This window comes from Oryctolagus cuniculus, chromosome 9 (assembly GCF_051225735.1).
Source record: "Oryctolagus cuniculus isolate XC-2025 breed Fujian yellow rabbit chromosome 9, ASM5122573v1, whole genome shotgun sequence".
Classification (NCBI taxonomy): Eukaryota; Metazoa; Chordata; class Mammalia; order Lagomorpha; family Leporidae; genus Oryctolagus; species Oryctolagus cuniculus.
This window is the reverse complement of record NC_142875.1, coordinates 104,547,264-104,573,750: the sequence shown is the minus strand read 5'-3', so window position 1 is coordinate 104,573,750 and position 26,487 is coordinate 104,547,264. Positions and strand designations below refer to the sequence as shown.

General features: G+C 45.5%; 1 pseudogene; it reads right to left on the bottom strand.

The window, feature by feature from the left end:
* Positions 1-2,651: 2,651 nt before the first annotated feature.
* Positions 2,652-2,914, bottom strand: LOC108177046 (cytochrome c oxidase assembly factor 4 homolog, mitochondrial-like; annotated as a pseudogene).
* Between the last annotated feature and the right edge of the window lie 23,573 nt (positions 2,915-26,487).

Sequence of the window (26,487 nt, the reverse complement as noted above, 5' to 3'; positions counted from 1 at the left end):
AAAAAATAATCTTGGCTTGGTCATAAATGCACCCCTTTGATAAGGCATCAGGAAGGGCAGGTTGGGGACAGGGCCGCCATGGGGTGGATTCTCAAAGACAAGAAGGAGGTGTTGGGCAAAGACAGCCCGTGTGGGTGTGTCGTGTGCAGGCTACACCCAGAGTCAACGCTGTGTTTCTCAGAATATCTGTGACATGTGGGAGTGCCAGCTGAGTTACAAAACTGGGCTAAACACCGATTATTTTTATGAACCTGCCCTTTCAGCTGCTGTAGGTCTTAATCTCGCTTTCCTTTTCTTTCCTCCTGAAGTCAAAATTCCACAGATGTTTGCGTCCAGGCTTAAATTTCATTCATTCTGCTGCATTCTCTAATGTGGCTTGGGAATTAGGCTGGCCCTCTCAAGCGCTTTTCTGTGATTTGGCAAAACCCAGCAGCGAATTTCTTGCTTTTGTGTCTCTCGCCATGGGAGAATGGAAAGCAGTAGCTTCTGTCCAATAAAAGTACTTCTCATTTTTCTTTTATTCTTTAAGAAGAATGTAAAAGACTGTCAACGTGAGCCAAGAATCCAGGGATCACTTTCCCCCGCTTCTCCTGCTTTCTTTCTCTCTTTGATGTTCCCCGGGCCAGCTCGTCCTCCTGGGTCACGCTCAGCTCTCCCCTCCTCCTGCTCCTCTTCTTCCTGGCCCTGGGGAACACCAAGGCCTTGCAGAAGTGGAGAAGCCTTTTTCTCCCTGGGGCCTCTTGGGTATTTCTAACATCGTCTGAAGGCCGTGTCAAATGATCACCTTAAAGATTAGCCTGCTTGATATTTATGGGATCTTGAGTCCGGCCTGTAGTCGTCTTGGCAGGACTGGGTCAATGATTCCTCTGGCCTTGTGGGCCGGCCACTCCCCGGCCCTGCCAGGAGCAGGGTGAGCACCCCCAGCTGCGCCACTGTCCTGACCGATATTGCTCTTTCTACAGTTGACTCGGGGTGTTCCAGGAGAAGTGTGCAGGCTGGGAATGGGTGTCTGGAGGATGTCTGTTGTCCAAGTCACAGAAGATCATACGGATGAAAGAGAAATCTAAGATACAAGGGATGTGTGTGTGTGTGTGTGTGTGTGTTCACATACACGCACACTTCTGTTTCCAAGGGGACTACAGAAAAAAAAAAAAAAAAAACTAGAAAATGCCAGGAGGCTTCATCTAACCCAAGAAAGAGCTCATTCACAGGCCACAGACCACAACCCCTGGGCGTGAGTACACATTCCTGGATCCAAACAAAAGCATAGGAGGTGGCATCGTAGATTAAGCCTCTGCCTGCAGTGCTGGCATCCCATGTGGGCGCTGGTTCGTGTCCCAGCTGTTCCTCTTATGATCCAGTTCTCTGCTATGGCCTGGGAAAGCAGCAGAGGATGGCCCAAGTGCTTGGGCCCCTGCACTCACGTGGGAGACCTGGAATAAGCTCCTGGCTTCTGGCTTCACATTGGCCCAGCTCTAGCTGTTGCAGCCATTTAGGGAATGAACCAGAGGATGGAAGACCTTTCTCTCTGCCTCTCCCTCCCTCTGTCTGTAACTGTACCTCTCAAATAAACAAATCTTTGGAAAAAAAAAAACCCAAAAGCATACACAGTGATGAGAAAAGAGTGAAACCCATATTAATTCGTTGTTTATGTTTGGACAACACCGATACCCCCCCCCCCCCAGTTTTCCTTTGGGATAATTTGGGTCCATAGGAATCAGATTACTATTTACTGAGGTGACAATCATCTCAGACCTGAAAATAAGTAAAAATCTGAAGCACAAAAAAGAATTATTTAAGTTGGCCCAGTGCTGTTCTGTTTCCATCTCTCAGACTAGACTGTAAGCTACGTGAAGGCAGAGGTCACTTTATCTCCTTGGTTTCCAACACAATGCCTCAGAAATATTGGCACCTGCAGAACCCATAACTGCCTAAGGAAGACTTGATTAAAAAAACAATTTAGGGCCCGGAGCCTTGGTGCACTAGGTTAATCCTCCTTCTGCAGCGTCGGCATCCCATGTGGACGCCAGTTCTAGTCCTGGCTGTTCCTCTTCCAATCCAGCTCTCTGCTGTGGTCTGGGAAAGGAGTGGAGGATGGCCCAAGTGGTTGGGGCCTTGCACCTGCATGGGAGACCAGGAAGAGGCTTCTGGCTTCGGATTGGCACAGCTTTGGCCGTTGTGGCCATTTAGGGAGTGAACCAGCGGATGGAAGACCTTTCTCTCTGTCTCTCCCTCTCTCTGTCACTCTGCCTCTCAAATAAACAAATAAATAAAATCTTTAAAAAAAAAGAAACCAATTTACCCTTAGATTGTGTACTTACTTTTAAAATTAAAAGGAATTTGTAATCATATTAGCTGGTACTTGACACACTGATCCAAGACGTGGGGTGGGGGCGTATACCTTATCCCACTCTCTCGTGTTACAAATCAAATGCTGGTGGAACAAGAAGGTCAAAGACAGGTAAGAGCTGACCATTAACCATTAACATGACCGCTTTTGTGACAGTCGTGTCGAAATCCAGGCTGTCTGGCTCTCAGCCCCAGTTCCGCAGACTATCCCCAACTTCCACACCACTCAGGATTTCTTCCTCTCACGCTCTCAGGGAGCTGCTGTCCGCCAGGCCACCCCTGGGGACAGGTGGTTTGGGGTCTCAGTGCTGGGCGCTGGCTTGTTCTTGACTCCTCCATAGCTCTTCCCACTGTCTTGCCTGTTGTTCACTCACGGAATCTTGGGAGGCCTGCACCTGTGACTGGCAGTGCTGCCCATCCTGGGACTGGGTTCTACACGCTTGCATTGCCAAGTGGGAGGCAGCACAGCCAGGGCAGGAGATCAGCTGGTTTAGGGGTAACTCTTCCTCCTCCTCCTTTTTTACCTGCTGGGCTGAAGATAGCCTTGAGGGACTGAAGCTGACATCTTAGGGGATCAAAGAGTGGGGGAAGTGGACCCAAACTCCTGTTCTGGCATGGCAGCATCAGTTCTGCCACAAAAAAAATAAAAATAAAAAAATCCTTATTTGAAATACAAAGGGATGGAGCGAAAAGACACACGAAGAGGAGAAAAAACACACGGAAAGGTAGACATACACAGACAGAGAGAGAGGACTCACTTCTACTTGATCACTCCCCAAATGCCTGCATTAGCTGAGGTTGGATCGGGCCAACGCTGGGATCCTGAAATTCAATCCATGTCTCTCACATGGGTGGTGAGGACACACTTACCTGAGTCATCACCTGCTGTCTCTTAGGGTATACAGTAGCAGAAAGCTGGAGTTGGGCGTGAAGCCAAGACTCGACCCTAGGTACTCTGATCTGAGTTGCTAGCGTCCCACCGGTGACTTAACTGCCAGGCCAAATGTTTGTGCCAGCCTTGCTTCTGAAGGGTCTGGACCATTAGCAGCCACACCTGGATGGATTGCTGGGTTTTCCATTGACTATAGTCACAGGGCACGGCAGATTCCATAGGGATCTCCTCTATCCAGATACTCTCTTCTTACCTCCACTGTGTACTCGTAGTCTGATCAGGATCAGTAATTCAAACACAGCTGTAACTTGACTGTCAATTCCAAGGTTGAGAAGCCCAGAGTGAACAAGTAGCAGTCATAACTTGCAGTTCAACGAAATCATCATGTGCCTCCTGGTGACGGCATTCCTCCCTCTGACACCAAGACTTCGCATCCAGCAAAGCTTATTGCAGGAAAGCATTTTGCTGGTGAATCACTGGCAGTAACAGTGAGAGGTGCCACTTTTATTTATTATGCCTAGATTCCTGTACCCATGAATTTGTCAATGGGAGAAACAGCACTAGGGGTTGGGTGTTGCTTCAGGGCCCAATATAGCCCCTTGGAGAACATTGCCTCAGCTCCCTAGCTGGTGCTGTGACTGCGTCTTCCAACAATTCTACCATCCCATCAAGCCTTCTGCTTCAGCGTGTTGGGTAACATGGTAAGACCAGAGAATTACACAGGCCTGGGCTCACTGCCACCTTCCTTTTGCTGTGAAGTGAATTCCTTGATCAGAAGCAGAGCTGGGGGGCCGGAACTGTGGCATAGCTGGTACAGCCGCTGCATGTGATGCCAGCATCCCATATGGGCACCTGTTCAAGTCCTGGCTGCTCCTCCTCCAATCCAGTTCCTGCTAATGTGCCTGGGAAAGCAGCACAGGATGTTCCCAGTTCTTGGGCACCAACATTGGAGACCTGGAAGAAGCTTCTGGCTTCTGATCAGCCCAGCTCCAGACATTGTGGCCATTTAGGGAGTGAACCAGTGGATGGAAGACCTCACCCTGTGTGTCTCTCTATAACTGCCTTTCAAGTAAATGAATAAACCTTTAAAAAACAAGAAGAAGCAGTGCTGGATGGAATACCATGATGATAGGTTAGGCATTTTGTGAGTCCACAGATGGTAGTTTTGGCAGAAGCATAGCATGAAGGCAATTCTGTATTAAGAGTAACTGTTCCAGTAGGAACAAAACACTGGCCCTGCCAACATGGAAAAGATCCAATGTAGCCAACTGGACACCAGAGAGCTGGCTTATGACTCCTGGGAATGGTTCCATACTAGGAACTCAGTGTTGATCTCTGCTGTTGGCAGATGGGGCACTCAGCAGTGGCTGTAGCCAGGTTGGCTTTGTGGGGCAGAAGTACATGTTGCTGAGCCCATGTGTAACCTCCACCCCTGCCGCTATTTTGTTCATGAGCCCATTAAGTAATGACAGGAGTGACTGGGAAAAGAAGCTCTCTGGTATCCATAGAACAAGGCATATTATTCATCTGGTTATGCAAATCATTCCTGATGATGTCACCCCTGGGGAAATATTCACCATTTGCTGGTGAGCATAGTACACAAATATCTTCATCTTTTTGGATAATTCGGAGAGGTCTATTCACATTTCACTTCCCCAGATGTCCAAGTCACTAATTTTCTGATCATGTTCCTTCCAAGTCTCTGATAATACAGTCAACTTGGTCACAGCCCAGGAAATCATAAATATTCACACCTCTGGCCACTTCTCCTTCCAAGAAAAATCAATGACCAAGGGCATTTCTTGAAGTTGCGTCCCATATTCTTTTTCACCACTCTCCTTCAGAAATCCCAGGAAGGGAGTAGACTAGTCACTTGAGCACTTTCAAGTAGTGCCAGCATAGCATATGGAAGCTTCTATACACAAGGCTCAAGTTTTCTCCTCTTCAGTCAGTTGATTGTAGAGAACTCCCAGTGAGCCACTGTGCTGGGCACGAGAAGGCAGTGGAGCACTGGACAATTTCTTCATTAACACAGAACCTATGTGTATCATACCACTTCCTATTGATGATGAAGTTCTGCATGCATGCCAATTTTTATAGCTTGTTGGGTCAGATAACACACAGATCGTGATGGGAAGCTCAGATTGCATGGCTGGTTACTGGCCCATGCTTAAGCATTCAGTCTCTGCTAAGGCCCAGTAGCAAGCAAATGCTGTTTAACAAAAGCAAAGTAGTTCTCTGTGCAGAGCGGAAAGGCCTGTGGCAAAATTCTAAGAGTCTACACTATGGTGCACCTATAGGAGCTTGTCGAAAGTTCCAAACATCTTTTCTATTTGCCACTGCTACTTCGAGCACCTTGACAGACTCTGGATCATATGACCTAACTGAGCAGATTTAGCACACCCAAATGAGAAATGTGTTGTCTCCAACATCCAGAGAGGAACACTAGGAATTGTGTCTCTTTCTTGGCTGAGAAAGAGCCAGATGCTACAAGTTGCCATGTCCATGCAGGGGTTAAATTTCAATGCAGTGGACCCCTGAAAAAGTTCATTCAAATGGAAGACCCTTGAAATTTTATCAACTTTATTCCACAGCCTCTACATGGAAAGATACTACTGATAAGCCTGGAGCAGCCCTTCATTCTTGCTTACTAGGTCCAATCAGCTTAATATAATCAGTGTAATGGCCAGTGCTATGTCTTGTGGGAGGGGAAGGCCATCAAGACCCTTGCAACTAAATGACAACTTAGCATTGGACAGTTAGCTGATTTACCTTGTAGAAAGAAAGTGGAAGTTTTGCATTGACCTTTCAGGCTAAGAGAAAATTGCCTCTGCTTGTCTTTATTAGTGATATTGAGAAAAAAAAGTATTTGCCATATCCTTAGCTGCACACCAGATACTGAGGCATGGGTATTCTGACCAACAGCTGCAATTGGAGTTACCGCATGGCTAAGTTTATGACAGTCCATTGTCATCCTCCAAGATCCATCTGCTTTCTGCACAGGCCAAATGGAAGACTTGAACCATGATCTAGCGGGACTCAGTATCCCTGTATCTTGCAGGCTCTTATCACTTCATTTCCTGTGGGAATGTGGGGTCGCTTTTGAGTCACTGTCTTCCCGGGGAGAGGCTGTTCTGCTTATTTCCACTTGGTGTCCTGCAACACAATTCACTTCATTCTGCAGATCAGAACTTTGCTGTAGAGATTCTGCTAGTTGTTAGATATATCTTCTCACTATGTTAAAAACTAGGAGGATAGCCATGGCATGGGTTGGACCTACTTCAAAATGGAAATGAGCTAAAACATCCATTGAGCATGTGACTTCTGTTATCCCAACTCTGACTGGTGCAATACAGAGATTTTTGGATCTCCTAGAATTGGTATTAATTCAGAGACAGTGATTCCTAAAGAAGTCTGATTATTCCCTTTTCCCTGAAGCACAGGTACCCTTGTAAATAGCTGTAGATTCCTTTTAGGGAAAGAGGGGGAGGAAGAGAAACAATATATACTTTGGCATAGTAGCTGAGTCCTTCCTCAAACGGACCTGGCCTCTCTTTCATTCAATGGTTTCTGGGTTTGTAAACTGACCCAAGTCTGGGAATTAACTGAGAGGCTGTGACTGTCCATTTTGGTGATCCAAGTTATCTTTCATTCATTTCATGGAAAACTTACCTGTTTGTACAAATCAAGTAAGGATTTCGTAGACAGCCCATCTATTCTGCTTCTAGAGACACCATGAACAACCAGCAAAGTCTGTGGTGGTCAGACTCTTCTGATCTCTGCCTTGACTCTGTTGTCCATCAAAAGTAACCTTGTCCACATTTTCCTTGGCAATTAAATGTTTCCCCCTTGGTCCCTGCCACCCCAGAATCCAATTATCCCCGTTGCAGGATCTCAGGTCAATGACAGCAGCTCCCACTGTAATTTCTGACCAGGAAAGAAGAGCAACCTAACACTCTCCAAGGATGCTAGGGCTCCCCTCCCAAAGGCATTCTTCACAGTTGTGGTCAAAGGAGTGTCCTGGGGCTTCCTGGAGTTGGTGAACAGGCCTTATATTATAAATCCATTTAACACTTCAATCTCCCTTAACCTTTTGATAACTTCTTCTTTAGTATGCCAAGGCTGTTCCAGTGTTTCAACTTCACTTAAAGCAGCCCATCTTTTGTACATGTTTCTGTTAACCAACTATGTTGGTCAAGTTTCTCCATCAGAGCAGAATCAATAGAATCTCTCTCTCTCTCTCTCTCTCTCTCTCTCTCTCTCTCACACACACACACACACACACACAAGGATCTACTAGCAGATGGGCCATGTGCAACCTGGAGAGCCAAAAAAAGATGTCATTTGGCTTAATCTTAGAAGCTGGGAGCCTCAGCACCAGGAGGCAGACAATGAAGCACCCAGAGGCTGCTGATGTAAGTCCCCTGGTTAAGGGCAGCAGGAGAAATACCCTCTGCCCCAGAAGGAGGTGCCAGAGAGCAAGTTTCCTCCTTTCTCTGCTTTCCTGTTATCCTGGCCCCTGGCAGACAGGATGGCACTCTCCCACATGGAGGGTGGGGCTTCCTCACTCAGCTTGTTGATGAAAACGCAGGGCTTCTCTGGAAACACTCTCGCAGACGCACCCAGAAGTAACACTCAACCAGTTCTCTAGGCAGCTCTGTCTAAGAAATGTGAGACCCGACATTAACTATCACAGCAACCAGACTGAAGCCTTTGTGACCCCTTGAGCTGTGTTGAACTCAGATTCTTGGCTTAATGGGCCCACATCCATGCATTCTGCTTGATTGACCCTTATCTCACACCCTTAGCATCCATTCCTACACTTATTCCTTAGGTTTCTGTCTTTTTAAGTTGGAAAGGGTGTGGAGCACCTCCTCATGGACCACACCTCATATTTCATCATTTGGGGCCTGTAGGGAGTGAACTCTAATTGTTGGTCTAGAAGCAAGTGTGTTGGTGGAGTTGGGTCTTGAGGAGAATCAGTTATGTCTTGCAAGACAGTTACTTCAGGACAGCCCATTATCTTTTCATCAAACGGGACAGGCTTGGTTTTCTCAGATGCTTGTTGCTTCTGCCAGCAAGAAGACACAGCTGAAGTTAGGTGCTCACCAACCTCAGCTTCATCACGATCTTCCCATATGTCCAATTTTCAAATTTCTATTTTTCTCCAGCCACTGCCCTCACTTTAAGATCAGATATCCTGGCCGGCGCCGAGGCTCAATAGGTTAATCCTCCTCCTGCGGCGCCGGCACACCGGGTTCTAGTCCTGGTCAGGGCGCCGGATTCTGTCCCAGTTGCCCCTCTTCCAGGCCAGCTCTCTTCTGTGGCCAGGGAGTGCAGTGGAGGATGGCCCAAGTGCTTGGGCCCTGCACCCCATGGGAGACCAGGAGAAGCACCTGGCTCCTGCCGTCGGATCAGCGTGGTGTGCCAGCTGCAGCGCGCCGGCTGTGGCAGCCATTGGAGGGTGAACCAACAGCAAAAGGAAGACCTTTCTCCCTCTCTCTCTCTCTCTCACTGTCCACTCTGCCTGTCAAAAAAAGAATTAGATATCCTGTGATAATTCTTACTAGGCTGGCAAAAATTTTCTAAATTGCCCAATACATGACTACCCAGAATCTTGCTTCTTCTAAGCATTTGGCTAGGAGTATCCAATGATGACGTTTTTCATATAGTTTTTTTTTATATATATCATGACACGGTCTATGAGTGTCCTCTTTACTACTGAAAAGCCACCAGTGTCCTCAAAATCTAATCAGATTAGAGAACCAATTCCAGAGACCCCAAGAACCAATTCAGAAAACTCTATAATATTTTGTCTCCCTAAAAATCACTATCAGTAGCAAGATATGTATAAGCAAGTTTCCTAAGAGATCCAGAACCAAAACAACATGAGAAAGAAGCAGAGAGAGAGAGAGAGAGAGAGAGAGAGAGAGAGAGAGATTTTCAAAGAAAATGGCTCATGTGATTGACAGGTCTGATATCTATAGAGGAGACTTCAGACTAAAACCTCAAGGAAGAGTTGATGGTTAAGTCTTGAATCTGAAATTTATAGGGCATATCAGCATCCTTGAAACTCAGGATCTCTATGTCACAGTCTTGAGGCACAATTTCTTCTCTTTTTGTACTTAAATCTTTCAACTGATCGGATGAGCCCCATTCACATCAACTGGGGTAATCTCTTAAAGTCAGTGGATTATAAATATTAATCACATCTAAAAAATGCATTTACAGCAAGTCTTGTGTCTTACAAAACAAATGGATTGGGATGTCCTTGAGGAAGTGAGACTCATGCAGGTCTCAGGCTCCTAGCGGGGACTGGGAACGTTGCTTATCTTCACCCTTTGACTGCAGGGTTCATACTGTGCCCAGAGACTCAAGATGCATAGCAAGACCTATTGAACTGTTGTTTTATGCACACTTTTACTGAGTATATTTATTATTTTCTTTATCTTCTGATTTTCTCAAAGATACTACCAGGGCATTTTTGCCACTTTGTAATAAATCAACACTGCTTTCACCTATAAGCGTCCACCTTCCTGCCTTCCTTGGAACACTAATTCTGAGTTTTTTGAACCTGTGTCATCTAAACTGCAGTTCCCAAGACCTCAAACGAAGTTCTGTTACTCGTAACTTCTGAGTTTGAATTGCTCAATGTGACTTTGCAAACTATGTCCAAATGCTGCTGTGTTAATGATATCAAATGCTTGAAATTTCTCCATGAAGTTCTGGCCACAGTCTATATGATCATGTGTATTTCTCTGGCCTGTGTCCCTATTTCTTCTAAGTCTATGTCTTAGATATCATTTTTTTCTAGCTCAAGTCCATGTAGATTCCCTTTGCTTGTACTGTGGTCTGTTGTTCTCTCTGGAGAGATTTTATTTTTTTTAAACAGTTGACTGCCATTCATGTATAAATCCCCAACTCCTATGATGGTGTCTGGAACATACCACACACACACACATACATGCACCCCAAAACAACACTTGTCTTGAGTGAATGAATGTGTATCAATGAGTTGATCAGTAAACAACCTGTGTAAGATACAGTTTTGGAAGAATAACCTTCTTCCTGTTATATAATCTGTGGGGAGCAGCCCGGACTGGACTGTTACTGGAATTAAGACTTATTCTATGCATCTGCTCTCCCACAATATGGCGCTGGGAGAGAAGTAAACAGCTTCTACACAGCTGCCTCCAGTTCAACCAATAAACTGTAGGACTTGCTACTGATTGGAGGAGAGCAGCGTACTCGGCGTGTGGGCAGCCGAGTTGGGATTGGCAGAGGAGGACTATAAAGGAGGAGAGAGACGGCATGCACCAGGAACATCTAAGGGGAACATCTGAGGGAACACCTGTGCAGCCCCCAAGAAAGCCGGCCTGCGGTGTGCCGCTCCCCTGCGGAAGTGGGGAATGTGGCCAGGGGGAACTGCCCTTCCACGGAGGTGGAAGGGATAGTAGCCAACCCGGGAAGAACCAGCAGCAAACCCGGGGAGGGCCGAGCAGACAGAAAGAACAGCGCAGGGTCCTGTGTCGTTCCTCCACGAAGAGGGGGAGCGACATAATCTCAAAAAAGTCACTTTGCAACTCACATGTGATCTCTTGGTGTATATATGCTCCATGCTTCACATACGGCATTATGGGAAATTTGGTAATAAAATGGACTAATGGAAAGCACATCCATGTATTCCCTTTTTGAGCAATGCTATAATTTAGATTACATTCCTGACCAAATGTTGAGCTTTAGATAAGAGCTAATGATTGACCACATGTCCCATAAGACATCCTACCATAGCATAAATAAATATGCTCATTGGAAACAGTAAAGGTATGTTTTCAATCTTATTAAATAGATTTAAAATATGCTACATAGATTCTCATTTTTATAACGTTTATAGACATTTTATTTACTTTTTCAGAACATAGAAAACTTGTTTGGAGATGATTGGAAATGGTTCAGCCTTTAAAAGTTTTTTTCTGTTGCTTTTTTTCTCCCCACGTATTTTTGTTTGAAATAAGCAGACATGTTCAGAGCTTTCCCATTGATTTCTTTTTTTCTTTCTTTTTTTTTTTTGACAAGCAGAGTGGATAGTGAGAGAGAGAGAGACAGAGAGAAAGGTCTTCCTTTTGCCGTTGGTTCACCTTCCAATGGCCGCCACGGCTGGCGCGCTGCAGCCGGTGCACCACACTGATCTGATGGCAGGAGCCAGGTGCTTCTCCTGGTCTCCCATGCAGGTGCAGGGCCCAAGGACTTGGGCCATCCTCCACTGCACTCCCTGGCCACAGCAGAGAGCTGGCCTGGAAGAGGGGCAACCGGGACAGAATCCGGCGCCCCGACTGGGACTAGAACCCGGTGTGCTGGCGCCGCTAGGTGGAGGATTAGCCTATTGAGCCGCAGCGCCGGCCGAGAGCTTTCCCATTGATTTCACAGCTGATTCAAGCTTCCTGACAGCTTTTCGTTGTACGAATTTGCTGCTATTCGTCCTCCTGGTGATAATAATCCTGATGATGATAGCAATGCCGGTGATGATGAGAATACATTTTATTGTTGTTACTGAAAATAGCTTTCAAAACTAAGGGCTAATCAGTGCTCTCTGTCACTCTTTCTTACCTGCATTAGGCATTCAAGACAATTGCCCTTGAATTGCCGAAGTGGCTGGTGTGCTGTGCCTATAGCATTGGGACTGGCTCAACCTACTGCTCATCTCCTCCAGGAAAAGCTGTGAAATTCGTTTAGATAGACATCTGGATAGATAGTTGATGGACAAACACATGGGTAGATGGGCTTGTGGACATCCTGACTTGCTCTTCCACACAGGTTGTCTTTTCATTCTCATGGGGCCATTTGAGAATTCCATACACTGCTGTGCATATATGTGTGTGTGTGCGTTTGTGTGTCTGCAGGCTTATAGTATTGCAAATGATTTTTGCCACACTACAAATCTGTTGTGTCAATCAATTGTTTCCCTGTGAACAGATGGCTTTTTGCATCTATCTGTAAACTCATTTCAGCCTCTCCTTCCACATATAAACACACATTTCTCTACATTCTCCTTTGACCAGTTGGGACATTTTGCCACTTTCATCATTAATTAATGAGTTGAATATAAACATTTAATGATATTTCATTTTATTCTATTTTACACTTGATTTTGGCCAAAAGGCCAAGAAGCATTCAAACTCTAATTTTAAAATTGTTCTTTAACAACTTAGCATTATGTGGTGCCTTTGATGTAGATAGTAAATGCTATCAGGACCTGGACTCCCACATCATCTTAGTCTCCCTTGTTAGCTGACAGTTTCTTTGCCCTGCTTCTATGGTTGCAAATCAATCTCTTAGGAAAATTAACTCACTAACTTGGGAATGGTGCATTAGGTCCTGCTGGCCTCATAGGGTCCCAGGTCCCAAGGCTCATGGGATCATTTATCTCGTCTACAGCTAACATCTTGATGTTAGGTCCTTATCTTGAGATTTTTCAGGAAACTCAGGCTCTGAGCAAAACTAAATGCTACCTGTGCTTAGTCCCCAGACTGACCGGAGTGCCTTTGCCATCAACAGACTTTTCAAGAGAACACACTGGCTGGCTGGCGCCACGGCTCACTAGGCTAATCCTCCGCCTTGCGGCGCCGGCACACCGGGTTCTAGTCCTGGTCGGGGCGCCGGATTCTGTCCCAGTTGCCCCCTTCCAGGCCAGCTGTCTGCTATGGCCAGGGAGTGCAGTGGAGGATGGCCCAAGTGCTTGCGCCCTGCACCCCATGGGAGACCAGGATAAGTACTTGGCTCCTGCCATCGGATCAGCGTGGTGCACCGCCTGCAGCACGCCGGCCGTGGCGGCCATTGGAGGGTGAACCAACAGCAAAGGAAGACCTTTCTCTCTGTCTCTCTCTCTCACTGTCCACTCTGCCTGTCAAAAACAAAACAAAACAAAACAAAACAAAAAAAACACTGGCCTATCACTGGCCCCACAGAGGAGATGCAGGAACACTGCTAGATCAAGCAGAGATCTGCACATGAGCTGAACACACACATCTCTCATCCCTAGCTTCAATAAGTAACATCTGTGCTCTCAAGCCCTGGTGGAGTCTGGAATCCAGGGACAGCCTTCCTGCAATGCCTTGCTCTGCACTTTGCAACAGGCCCCTGCTGCCTTCTGCCACGCGTGTCAGTGATTGGCTAGCTGCCTGCCAGGCCAGTGGACTCAGGTTTTGGGTTTCTACCACAGCTGGTTCATTCCTTGAAACAGCTTCTTTCCACCAGGAAGGGCCAGGTGAAATCTCTGGAATCAACAAAATAATGTGAGAGATCTATGTGGAGCTCTATTCTTTTTTTTCTTTTTCTTTTTTTTTTTTTGACAGGCAGAGTGGACAGTGAGAGAGAGAGACAGAGAGAAAGGTCTTCCTTTGCCGTTGGTTCACCCTCCAATGGCCGCCGCAGCCGGTGCGCTGCGGCCGGCGCACCGCGCTGATCCGATGCCAGGAGCCAGGAGCCAGGTGCTTTTCCTGGTCTCCCATGGGGTGCAGGGCCCAAGCACTTGGGCCATCCTCCACTGTACTCCCTGGCCACAGCAGAGAGCTGGCCTGGAAGAGGGGCAACCGGGACAGAATCCGGCGACCCGACTGGGACTAAAACCCAGTGTGCCGGCGCCGCAAGGCGGAGGATTAGCCTAGTGAGCCGCGGCGCTGGCTGGAGCTCTATTCTTATTTCCCAAACCTTTATGTGTAAATTTAAATTGCATTTATAGTCTCTGTACCCTAAAAGTAGCTATCTTCTAAATAATGCTGTACAGTTTTCAACATATCTTTTAGCTTTTTGTTGAGCAAGAACTCCCAGTCTGCAGAAGAGAAACTTAGATCATGTGTCCTGCTTAAAATCACATGAATTGAAAAACTCAAGTCTTTTGAGGAAAATGCCTTGCTCTTCCTATCATCCCGCCACAGCCCCACACCACACAGACAGTACCCCTGGCCCATACTTCAGAATGTCTCTCAAAAAATCAAAGTTAATTCAATTAAGTCTGAGTCAGTTAAGGAGACTTTATTGGAATATGCCAATATTTTGCAAACTGATATTCCATTGTGGTTTGTAGGTTAACTCTCTTTTTAATCACATTACTGAATTGATGTATAAAACTATTGCCAGGGTAATTTGTTAATAGTACCCATTTTATGAAGGAGGAAAAGAAGTGCACTAACACTTATTAAATGCTTGTGATATGGCAGATCATTTTGCCTATGTTTTTCATTTAATTTTCAAAATAACCTTGTGAAGTAATTCCCATGTCCTCATTGTGCTGCTGACAATGACAATCATGCACATCTATTTATTGGCTACTTGAACATTATCTAATGTTGTCATTCTCCCAACAATCTTATCAGGTTGGTCGCATAAGTGAAATCTAAATCCTAAAATCATTGAGAAACTTTCCCAAGGTCCTATAGTTCAGGTTTGAACTTTGGTCTAAAATGCCTGTTCATGACAATTTCTCTGTAGCCCATAGTAGCCAAGACCAGTAGTTGGTTGGTCATCCATTCTGCATGAGGCTTTGTACTCAGGACTGTGAAGAATAAACGGGGGTCTCTGATCTGGGTTTCTCAAAGTATAACAGTACATTGAGTCAAGAGGACAGATGAGATTTTGGATAAGAGGGACCAGGAGAATGTGACAATGTTCGGAGATGACAAAATGAACTTATTTTCCAGAAATTCAGACCCAGGACATTAGAGTCATCAAGGTGAGCTTTGCGGTTACGCCAAGTCTTATCAAACATGGGGAGGTTAAGGAGCATGACAAATGAAGAATGACCCAAAGTGCTTTCAAGTTTACATTTGCTGCCAGGTCATGTACAAGGCTCTGTGTTCAAGCTGCTGTTGGTGTCAACAGGCAAAAGAAAGAACGTGAGACCTTTGTGCCTCTGCTTCTCTCCAGTTCTACTGCTTCTTAATTATTTTTTATTTTTATTTTTATTTTTAGAGGCAGAGAAACAGATAAAGAGAGAGAGTTCCCATATGTCCACAATGGCTGGGGCAGGGCCAGGCTGAAGCTTGGATCAAGGAACTCAATCCAGGTCTCCCACATTAGTGGCAGGAACCCAACCAATTGAGCCATCACTACTGCCTCCTGGGGTGTGCATTAACAGGAAGCTGGAGTTGGGTGCTGGGGCTGGGACTTGAATCCAGGTACTCCAGTGCGAGATCATGTCAATCATTTTCCAAAATCTACATATTTTCTTCCTCATCCAGCCCTTACAGAATCATGCCTTGGCTTTTAGGCCTCCACATCCTCCCACTCTTGACAGTGTTTTATCTGCTGGCTCAAATGACCTTCTTATTAATATGGATAGGGCAAAAGGGTGTGAGTGATGTTCAAGAACCCCTAGTTACTTGACATCCAGATCAGTTTTCTGGTGTAAAGAGATGGCAACCCCAAGAACCTGTTCAAACTTACAGACATGCCTTTTGGTAAATTGTGAAGAAATGGACAGACTGAGTGAGGTGCTGGAGCTCTACCGTCAAGTCAACACAGAGCAGACAGTCAAAAGTGGAGCAGTGTGAAGGCCTGGAACCCAGGGCCCAGTTCTAGAAAGTGTGAGTGGGAAGAGGGGGTGTGGATTTGGGGAAGGGAACGGCCTGACCACTAGGAGCCACCTGCAGGGCACTGAAGACAAACGCCCAGGAGAGGTGGTTCTTGCTGGGAAGTCAGGCAGGTGCAGCACACATGGAGAGTTCACATTTCAGGAACTCATCTACCCAAGTTAGAACTCCAAGTGGCTCAGCTGGTACAGAAGACATTGGAATTTTGTACAGAAGACTCAAGGTTTGCTGTATAAGGAGGTCTGGATGTCTACTGCTCTCTGCTTCTACACTAGATAGCAATTCCTAGATGGGTGTATGTCTAGAAAACACTAGGAAACCAAAATGATTAGTATAGATGCTTTTATTCCTTTAGGCCATGCCAATGTATTAAATTCCAAGCACAGCTGGCGCTGCAGCTCACTAGGCTAATCCTCCACCTGCGGCGCCGACACCCCGTGGTTCTAGTCCCGGTTGGGGCACCAGATTCTGTCCCGGTTGCTCTTCTTCCAGGCCAGCTCTCTGCTGTGGCCAGGGAGTGCAGTGGAGGATGGCCCAAGTGCTTGGGCCCTGTACCCCATGGGAGACCAGGAGGAAGCACCTGGCTCCTGGCTTCGGATCGGCACGGCACGCTGGCTGCAACGTGCCGGCCATAGTGGCCACTTGGAGGGTGAACCAACGGAAAAAGGAAGACCTTTCTCTCTGTCTCTCTCACTGTCTAACTCTGCCTGTCAAAAAAAAATCCAAGAACAATCAACTAAATATTTCTCATATATCTTGGGCATTGACCATCTTCTGTCCACCAGTTGTAACTTTTTCCTTAACAGGAATCAAATTCGTACGTCCTTTCATTCCTCCCCTCACACTGCCTTTTCTGTGCCAAACTAGGAGATTTCTTTGGCCATGGGCTTCCAAATTGTGAAGGCAGGATGAAAAGTATTCCTTTCTCATGTTCACCAAGCTTTTCTTCCCAGAAAGGCTGGGGTGGGGGCAGCTTGGGATACGAATGACTTTTGTCCATTTGACATTTGGTCCTCTTCTGGCGACGGGATATTTTCTGTTGTCCAGATTCCGTCACTAACCACTCACGATGTGTTCTAGTGCAGGCTGACAATTGCTGACTACATTAGATTTCTTTTGTTTATAAACATGTGTTTTGAAGTTTTACAGCAGAAATCACTTTCCATTTTTGCTGTTCTGTGGAACCCAGCATGTACCCACCTCCCTTTGTAAGAGTTACATAAGCAGCTGGCATTGGAGGGCGTTCAGAACACTCATTCTCCGGGCTACAGTCATGGTTCTAGGAGAGTAGGTGCAACTGATCAATGAGAGAAACAGATAAATTTACTGGCAAAGCAGACTGAAAACAGCACAACAACAAGAAAAGGAAAACGAAGCATCCTTCTCTTCCTCCAAGAATGGGCACACGTACTCACACGTTTTAATGAGAAATCTCAGATGGGGGTGGATGTTTGATGCAGCAGCTCAGATGCCCTTTGGGATGCCCATACCCCATACACCTGCAGTCGAGTCCTGACTCCCCCTCTTTACCTTCCTTCCAATGCAAACCTCGAGATGGAGCAGGTAACGGCTCAAGTGCTTGCGTTGCTGCCACCCACGCAGGCGACCTGGAAAGAGTTCTCATTCCCGGCTTCAGCTTGGTACAGCACCAGCTGTTGTGGGCATTGGAGAAGTAAACTGGCAAATGGAGGATCTCTTGCTCTTTGACTGTCTCTCTGCCTTTTGAAAAAATTTAAAAAAGAAAAAGAAATTTCAAATAAATTGTCTCCCCCTGGAGCATATGACTGTGACCTGGAACAGCGGCTCTCTGGGTCATTTGTTTTGAAACCAGGAACAATAGCTCAGTTACTGAGTATTTTATTGGCACATCACCACAGAGAGGAGAGCTTTCCATTTTTTAAACACTGTAGCTAACATTCCCAAGAGACAGGGGAATATTGAAGGGCACATAGACAGTAACAAAACAAAGCAAAATCACATGCTGCTTACATAGCCTTTTTACGATACACGTTTCTATTATCAAGCGAAATATGAATTGTGACAATCTATGCTGCGTTCACTTAGGAGAGAAATACAGTGGTCCCTGGTGTCCCTGGGGGATGGGTTCCAGAAACTCTCACAGAGCCTCATATTCAGGATGCTCTAGTCTCTCATGTAGATGGCAGAGTGTTTGTCCATACCCTAGGCACATCTCCCAGATACTTTAAATAATCTTTAGATTATCATAATACCTAGTACAATAAAATGCTATGCAGATAGTTTGTATATCATATTGTTTAGGCAATAGTGACAAGAAGTAGTCTGTACATATTCAGTACAGATATACTTTCATTTTAAGATATACACATTAGCCAGCACCACGGCTCACGTGGCTAATTCTCTGCCTGTGGAGCCGGCACTCCGGGTTCTAGTCCTGGTCGGGGCACCGGATTCTGTCCTGGTTGCTCCTCTTCCAGGCCAGCTCTCTGCTGTGGCCCGGGAGTGCAGTGGAGGATGGCCCAGGTCCTTGGGCCCTGCACCCCATGGGAAACCAGGAGGAAGCACCTGGCTCCTGGCTCCTGGCGCAGCACGCCTACCGCAGCACGCTGGTCGTAGCGGCCACTTGGGGCGTGAACCTACGGAAAGGAAGACCTTTCTCTATGTCTCTGTCTCTCTCTCTCACTAACTCTGCCTGTCAAGACAAAAAAAAAAAAAGATATACACATTCATGGTTAGCTGAATCAGAGATATGAAACTCCCTGATGCAGAAAGCAGACTGTAGAGACAAAACTAGGAAAGAAAGCAGAAAAAGTGAGTGAAGGAAAGTAAAAAGACACAAAGTGTGCCTCTGATCCACTTCCAGACAGGATGTGGAGAAGCAGATACAGATATGGTCAGAGACAGACAAAGACAGAGAGCTTTCACGTAGGAACATACCCCTTCCAAGGAGCTAAACAGGTGCATGAGGCTTACAAAGAGAGATCAAGTTGAACTCTCAGATGTTAGAGACTCACACACACAGAGAGATGGAGAGAATTTGGGGTTAAGGACAGCAAGGGGAAGTGGTGAGTGGAAAGCCCTATGTGAGGACTTCCTTCTGCTGTTCACAGCTTGCCTTGGGCTCCCTGCAGGGGATCATAGTACATTTTGAAAACATAGCCTTTGGATCTTGCTTCCAGTGTTTTCTAATTGTGTTGCTATGGCCCAGCCCTACTTGGCTTCTCTGGGGTCCAGTTTCCCAGTCTCTAAAAGGAGGGTAATAACTACATTACAGGGTCATTGTAAGGATTAAATAAGATTTGGGGCTGGCATTGTTGACACAATGGGTTAAGCCACCGCCTGTGCTGCTGGCGTCCTATATCAGAGTGCCAGTCTGAATTCTGGCTGCTCTGCTTCCAGCTTCTTGCTAATGCGCTTGGGAAAGCAGCAGAAGATGGTCCAAGTACTTGGCCCTGCCCAACCATGTGGGAGACCAGGATGGAGTTCCAGTCTCCTGGCTTTGGCCTGGCCCAGCCCCAGCCATTGCTGCCATCTGGGGAGTCAACCAGTGGGTGAAAGATCTTTCTCTCTCTTTCTCTATCTCTGCCTCTCCCTCTCTCTGTATCACTCTGCCTTTCAAATAAATAAATCTTTAAAAAGAATTAAATGAGATAATGTGGATCAGGTGTTTTGCTCACTGCCTGTCTCCAATTCACTAGAGGACTAACATAATAGAGTGCTTATAATAGAACTGGGTTACTATTCTGTATGTGTGCGTGTGTATTTGGATAGATGGATAAATAGATACGAAATGCAGAGACATTAAATAGTTGGCCCAAGATACACAATTATAGGGCGGTGGGGCCAGTTTGGAATTCATATCTATCTGGCTCGAATGTCCATGCTTATTTCCTGGTACTATGGTTGAAGCCTACCTCATTTTAAAATGCTTTAGGTGTGTGTGTGTGTGTGTGTGCACATGCATGTATATGTGCCTATGTGGCTTTGCAATTGGAACATGGTAAAGTCCCTCTCTCTAAACCTAAAAAAAATTGCTCAAAGGGTTTAGATCTTGTGATGTAAATTATCTCAGATTCTACTTCTAACTCAAATTTTTAAATTATTTATTTGAGAGACAGGGACAGACAGACTGGCAGACCACACACATACACATGCACTCACACTCACACACTCACACTCGCATGGAGAACTTTGCTTGGCTGATCCAGTACCCAAAGACCTGCCATCCAGGAACTCAGTGTGAGTTTCTCTTGTGGGTGGCAGTAATCCAATTACTTTGACCATCACCACTGCTTCTCAGGGTGTACCTTAGCAGGAAGCTGGAGTCAAGAGCCAGAGGTGAGAATTGAACTCGGGCCCTCTGATACGGGATATGGGCATCTTAATCCGTGTCTTAATCACTGTACCAGATGCTCGCCTCTGGATATGTGACTTTAGGTATTTCTTAAACTCTTTTTTCTACATACCAATGTTGAAAATTTCATCTTTGACCTTTTGCACACTGCTGTCAGAATTTGAGTTACTTCTGTAAGTGTGAATGGTTATGTCCTCTGTGCTTTTTAGACATGGAAACATCAAGCAAAGGAACTGACAAAGCCCAAGCTTTATAGGTTACCCTAGTCTAAAGCATTTAGAAGGGAAGGACCAATCACATTTGCAAAGTTGTGTTTACTCCTGTGGGTTCCAAGTCATTTTCCCACACAGATCTCTCATTATCAGCTGAGTTATCACAATGTCAATTTTTGTTTCCCCAGCTCCTCCTCATAAAACCAAATCCTTCCCAGGAACTTCCATTGAACTTGTTTGTTTACAGTGCTGGCCAATTGAGCTTGCAGTTCCTGAGAGCAGAACTTCTGGCCTTGTAATGCCAGAGTTGCCAGAGAGAGGCCCTTAAAGTGCGTTGATTAAATGAATTCCCTCGGAAGACTTCTGTAGACACCAATCTGTTCTTTGACCATGATCTACAGTCTACTGCAATGCTAGTAATTTATAACTATGTCTTATTTTCCCATCACGACCACTTCATGCCTAAAATATTGCCACAAGGGCCAGAGGGCTCCAACAGGTATTTCAGGGTGTTCCTTAAAGAGTAGAAACATTTATCCTACACTCTTGTCTCAGCCAGAATTGTAAGAAAACCTCTTCAGAAGCTTTTTTTCCTGATTCTTTATTCAGAAGCAAGGCTCTTGCCTGTGCTTAAATCAATTTGATTCAACCACTTTGTGTTAACTTTTCCTTTTATGGGCTGATTCTGTCGAGGCACATGTGCCACTCAAAGGCTGAATGCGGACCAAATCGACAGAGATCTGATTCATCAACGAGTCAAGTCTTTAGGAATTTTTGTAAAACTTTTGTGTCTAAAGTGTTGGGGTTTATTTCCAGACATAAAAGACCTGCATTCTCACACCATTTCCATATCTGGTCTGTACCAGAGGGATCTGCTCTGAATTTCATGCTTGGGTGAATACTCCTGGGGCAGTGCCGATGGTGCTGTGTCCTGTCCTGCCAGACAAGATTCACAGGTTCACGGCCCTCTCGTTCACGCGAAGGCCAGGGAGGACCTGATATGTTCTTGTGCATTCAACTCTCTGAGTTTAGAATTTGCTTAATAGCTCAAAGGCATGGCTATTTGCCATTTCTCTGACATTCTTCATTTGAGAAGGGGAGGTAGTCCTATTTTGGGACCAGTGCCCCCTGGGTGGAGTGCCAGACCCCTTCTCTCACTTGCTCAGGCCAGCAGAGCGAAAGAAGTCTTCCCTGGTGGGGATGGACGTTTCTAGCATTCTTTGACCGGAATCTTGTCACTGGGCAAAACCAAGAGGAGGAGAGAAGCAGAAAGGCTGCTCTTACAAATGCCCTCACAAGGGCTGGCGCCATGGCGCACTAGGCTAATCCTCAGCCTGCAGCGCCGGCATCCCATATGGGCTCCAGTTCTAGTCCCAGTTGCTCCTCTTCCTGTCTAGCTCTCTGTTGCGGCCTGGGATAGCAGTAGAAGATGGCCCAAGTCCTTGGGCCCCTGCTCCTTCATGGGAGACCAGGAAGAAGCACCTGGCGCAGCTCCGGCTGTTGCAGCCATTTGGGGAGTGAACCAACGGAAGGAAGACCTTTCTCTCTGTCTCTCTCTCACTGTCTGTAACTCTACCTGTCAAATAAATTAATAAAATCTTAAAAAAATGCTCTCACAAATGGTGAACTCTGGTCTCAGTAGCAGCAAGTCCACCAATGGAACATGGAAACTTCTGGTTGCTGTTTCATAGTTGTGGATTTCGGAAATCTGGGAGAGATGGATAGCAGAGAATTCAGAGGCAGTAGGAGAAGAGAGGCCAAGGGGCCGAGACCTGAGCGGAGGCATGGAGAGCAGCAAGGGAGTGAGCAGAACTCGCCGCTGCCTGCACCTTCCTTGGGAGGCCTCCGGGGGTGGAGAGCCAGCCCATTGTAAGGGTGCCTGGTTCACACTCTCTGAGCGTTCAAATTGTTCCTGGTCGCTTTGAAATCTCGCCCTCCTTGTGCTCTACACTGGGATGCCCTTTGATGTCAGGAGCACACACACAGTCACTGCCCCGATTCCCTGAGTGTTGGCTTGTGGAGTGTGGAGTGCTCTTGGGGCAGTGTAGTGCAGTGTGACATGTCCTGGGGATTGTTATTCTGCCGTGAAAGCACAAAGAGGAAATTGCTATAGATATGGCATGTGCTTAGCATGGACCCCATGTCTGCAGATGTCCACACTTGAGAAAACCACAGCCCAAAGAGGGGGGCAGCATCCTGACTACTCCCCACACCCCGCCCTCTTTCCCAAAGAAAGCCTTTGAGACAATCAGAGGGCTCAGGGTGTGTGCTTGGACAGATGCATGGACACCTGGGCTGTCCCTTCCTGTTCTTACAAATACATTGGCAGTGAATTTGCATTAGAACATAACCTGCTTAAAACTTAATCACTGGCCCATCCCACCTGCGTTGTTTTCATGGGGTAGAATGGCATTTGTATCCACTGATATAGATTGAGATCTGCACGCTGTCTTAGTCTGTTCTATCTGTTGTCCATTGCTATAACAGAACACGACAGACTGACAAATTTATAAAGACAACTAATTTATTTCTTACAGATTTGGAGGCTGGGAACTCTGAGCTCATGGAAGCTCCATCTGATGTAGGCTTTCTTGATACATCATCCCACGGCAGAAGGTAGAAAGGCAAGAAAGGACAGAGAGAGAGAAAGAGAGAGAGAGCACTCCCATCTGCTGGTTCATTCCCTAAATGCCCACAACAGCTGGGTCTGGACCAAGCTGAAACCAGAAACCAGATACTCAGTCTGGCTCTGCCCCATATGTGGAAGGGATCCAAATTTTTTTTTTTTGACAGGCAGAGTTAGTGAGAGAGAGACAGTGAGAGAGAGAGACAGAGAGAAAGGTCTTCCTTCCGTTGGTTCACCCCCCCCCCCAAAATGGCCTCCATGGCCGGCACGCTGCGCCAATCCAAAGCCAGGAGCCAGGTGCTTCCTCCTGGTCTCCCATGCGGGTCCAGGGCCCAAGGACCTGGGCCATCCTCCACTGCCTTCCCGGGCCACAGCAGAGAGCTGGACTGGAAGAGGAGCAACCGGGACAAAATCTGGCGCCCCAACGGGGAGTGGAACCCGGGGTGCTGGCGCTGCAGGTGGAGGATTAGCCTAGTGAGCCGTGGCGCTGGCAGGGATCCAAATATTTGAGCTCTCATGTGCTGCCTTCCAGCGTGTGCGTTAGCAGGAGTGGAATCAGGAGTTGAGCCCACATTGAACCCAGGTACCCTGAAGTGTCCCAGCTGGCACTTAGCCACTAGGCCAAATGCCTACCCCTGGCTTACATTTTTGAATTATTTCATTCTGCTTTTCTTTCCACTTTTAAAAAAAGCATTCACTTGGACTTCCTAAAACTTTTATGTAATTTCTATTCTCAAAAACTTAGGTCATTCCTTTCTTAATGTCCTATGTACACACAAAGTATATATCAAACTTTAGTAAATGAGGGGCTATTTTTCTGTTCAATTAAACATTTATTTCAAAGTGTAGAATGATTTAGAGAATTGTACAAACAGTTGGATGTTTACCACCTAGATTTATAAAATCTTAACATTTATCCATTTGTTTATCGGAGTTGTTTTAAAGAAGGCAAGCATTAGGGCACCAACTCCTAAATCCGAGAATTGGTAGTTAAAACAACGTAAGGGCCGGCGCCACGGGTCACTAGGCTAATCCTCCGCCTGCCAGCACCGGCACCCCGGGGTTCTAGTCCTGGTTGGGGCGCCGGATTCTGTCCCGGTTGCCCCTCTTCCAGGCCAGCTCTCTGCTGTGGCCTGGGAGTGCAGTGGAGGATGGCCCAAGTGCTTGGGCCCTGCACCCCATGGGAGACCAGGAGAAGCACCTGGCTCCTGCCTTCGGATCAGCGCAGTGCGCCGGCCGCAGCGCGCAACTGCAGTGGCCATTGAGGGGTGAACCAACGGTAAGGGAAGACCTTTCTCTCTGTCTCTCTCTCTCTCTCACTGTCCACTCTGCCTGTCAAAAAAAAAAAAAAAGTAAGAAAGTGTGATTCCTGTCTTCTTTGTGTAAGCTATATTTCAGGAAAACAAAACAGTCCCTGTAGAGGAAAAGATTTTTTTTAAATAGAAGAATTCAACTTAATAAAATAGAAGAAATGATGAGAAATTAGAGAAAATAGCCTCTAATGAAATTATTGAACGAGGCAGTGATAATCAATAATTAAAATTTTTCATTTGAAGCAATGGTTAAGTCACCACTGGGATGCCTTTATTCTACATCAGAGTGCTTGGGCTGGGGCCTGGCTGCTTCCTGCTGATTCCCACCCTGGAAGGCAGCAGATGATGGCACAAGTACTTGAGCCCCTTCCATCTGTGGGAGTCCACACTGAGTTCTGTGTTCCTGGATTCTGCCTGGCCTAGCCCTGGCTATCAGAAGCCTTTGGGTGTTAACTCGCAGATAGATTACTTCTGTCTTTCTCTTTCTTTCTGTCTCTCCATCTTTACTTGTTGAATATTATGGTTAGTGGTGAATTAAGATTGATTATAGATGAGATTTAAATTATGTCTGCAAAAAAATTAAAGAAAAAAAAAGGAAGGAAGGAGGAGGATTGAGGGAGGGAGAGGAGGAGGGAGGGAAGTATTCTTATCATCTTAGACCTGTACCTATGAAATACATGAAAGCTGTTCTCCTTATGTTAATAAAACATTTTTAAAGCTCTATTGTAGTGATTTGGGAACTATAAAATTAACATAGAGGCAAGCATTTTCATTGTAGGAAAAAATGAAAATGAAGGAAAGATTGCTGGGTAATTGCACAGTCCCAGACTCAAGGCTCAATGCCAGCTGTGTCTATTGTCATCAGATTTGCCATCACCAAAACGTAGTGTGTCTCCCGATAGGAAAGATTATCAGCATCACCTAAGACATTTTCTCACCAAAACAATTGAATCTGAACTTAACCACATCTCATATACCTCCTGGCATGAGGAATATAAAGGAGACAAAAATGAGTTGGATGACACCAGATGGAAAAAGACAGGGTGGGAGACATCGAGAGGACCATTGATTGATCCAGCCTTTGCAGGGAAATATAAAACAGCTTGTGTGGCCGAGTTGGTATCAGGGTGGAGGAGGGGAAAGGGGCCCTGCTCCCACAGAAAGCAATGTAAGAGATATTTAAAACCAAGCCCAACGTGTGGCATTTGTTTGGATCCTGATTTATATAAGCCTAGTGTAAAAAGACATTTTGAGACAATTGTGGAAATTTAATATGAACTGCATATTTTTGTCTCCTGAACCTTTTATTTTATTTTTAACTGAATCATAAAAAATGCACTTACTTGTAGGGTACTTGCTTCAATCCATGTATACATTGCATTTGGTTAAAGTCACAGAAAACATATCAATCTCCTCAAGTATTTGTTCTGTTTTTATGATAAAGACATTCAAAATCCTTTCTTCTGGCTTTTGCAAAAAAGAAAAATAAACAATATATTATCTCTACGTAATATTGATAATTCAGTTATGTTTGAGAATTACATTGTGGTTATATAAAAATATGTCAGTTTTTAGAAATGACTACTGAGTTGATGCACTTGTTCTAAAATTATAAAAATAACAAATAAGCTCTTCCTTGATTTCCTTTTCTCACTTTCTTAACCAAATTTGTATCTTAACCATATTTGTTCCATTAAGTGTATGTATCCATAAGTGATATGCAATATTAATTTTCATTTCTTTAAACCTTCTACAAATGGTATGCTATAACATCTATCATTACATCACTTATTTTTGAACATTACATTTTTGAGATTTGTTCACTCTGATAGAAATGTATCAATCCATTTATTTTTACTCCTTTATTATTTTTCCATTTTAAGAATACTTTGCAACTTTTTCGTTCACTCAACTGTGAGCTGATATCTGGGCTGTTCTTAATCTGTCCCTTTTTCTAGCAATAATGCCATAAGCTTATAACTCTTATATGTTTTATTCTATACATTTGGCAGAATCTTCCCCAAAGAGGATTTCTGGAGTTGAAGGTATGTGCTTTTTACGTTTAACAGAGCTCAATAAATTAGCCTCTGAAAGCGTTGTAACAATTTATATGCCCAAAAAGGCTTATGGAATACATAAACCCCCACTGTTTGCCAATAGGTGGGGCTGCCCGAT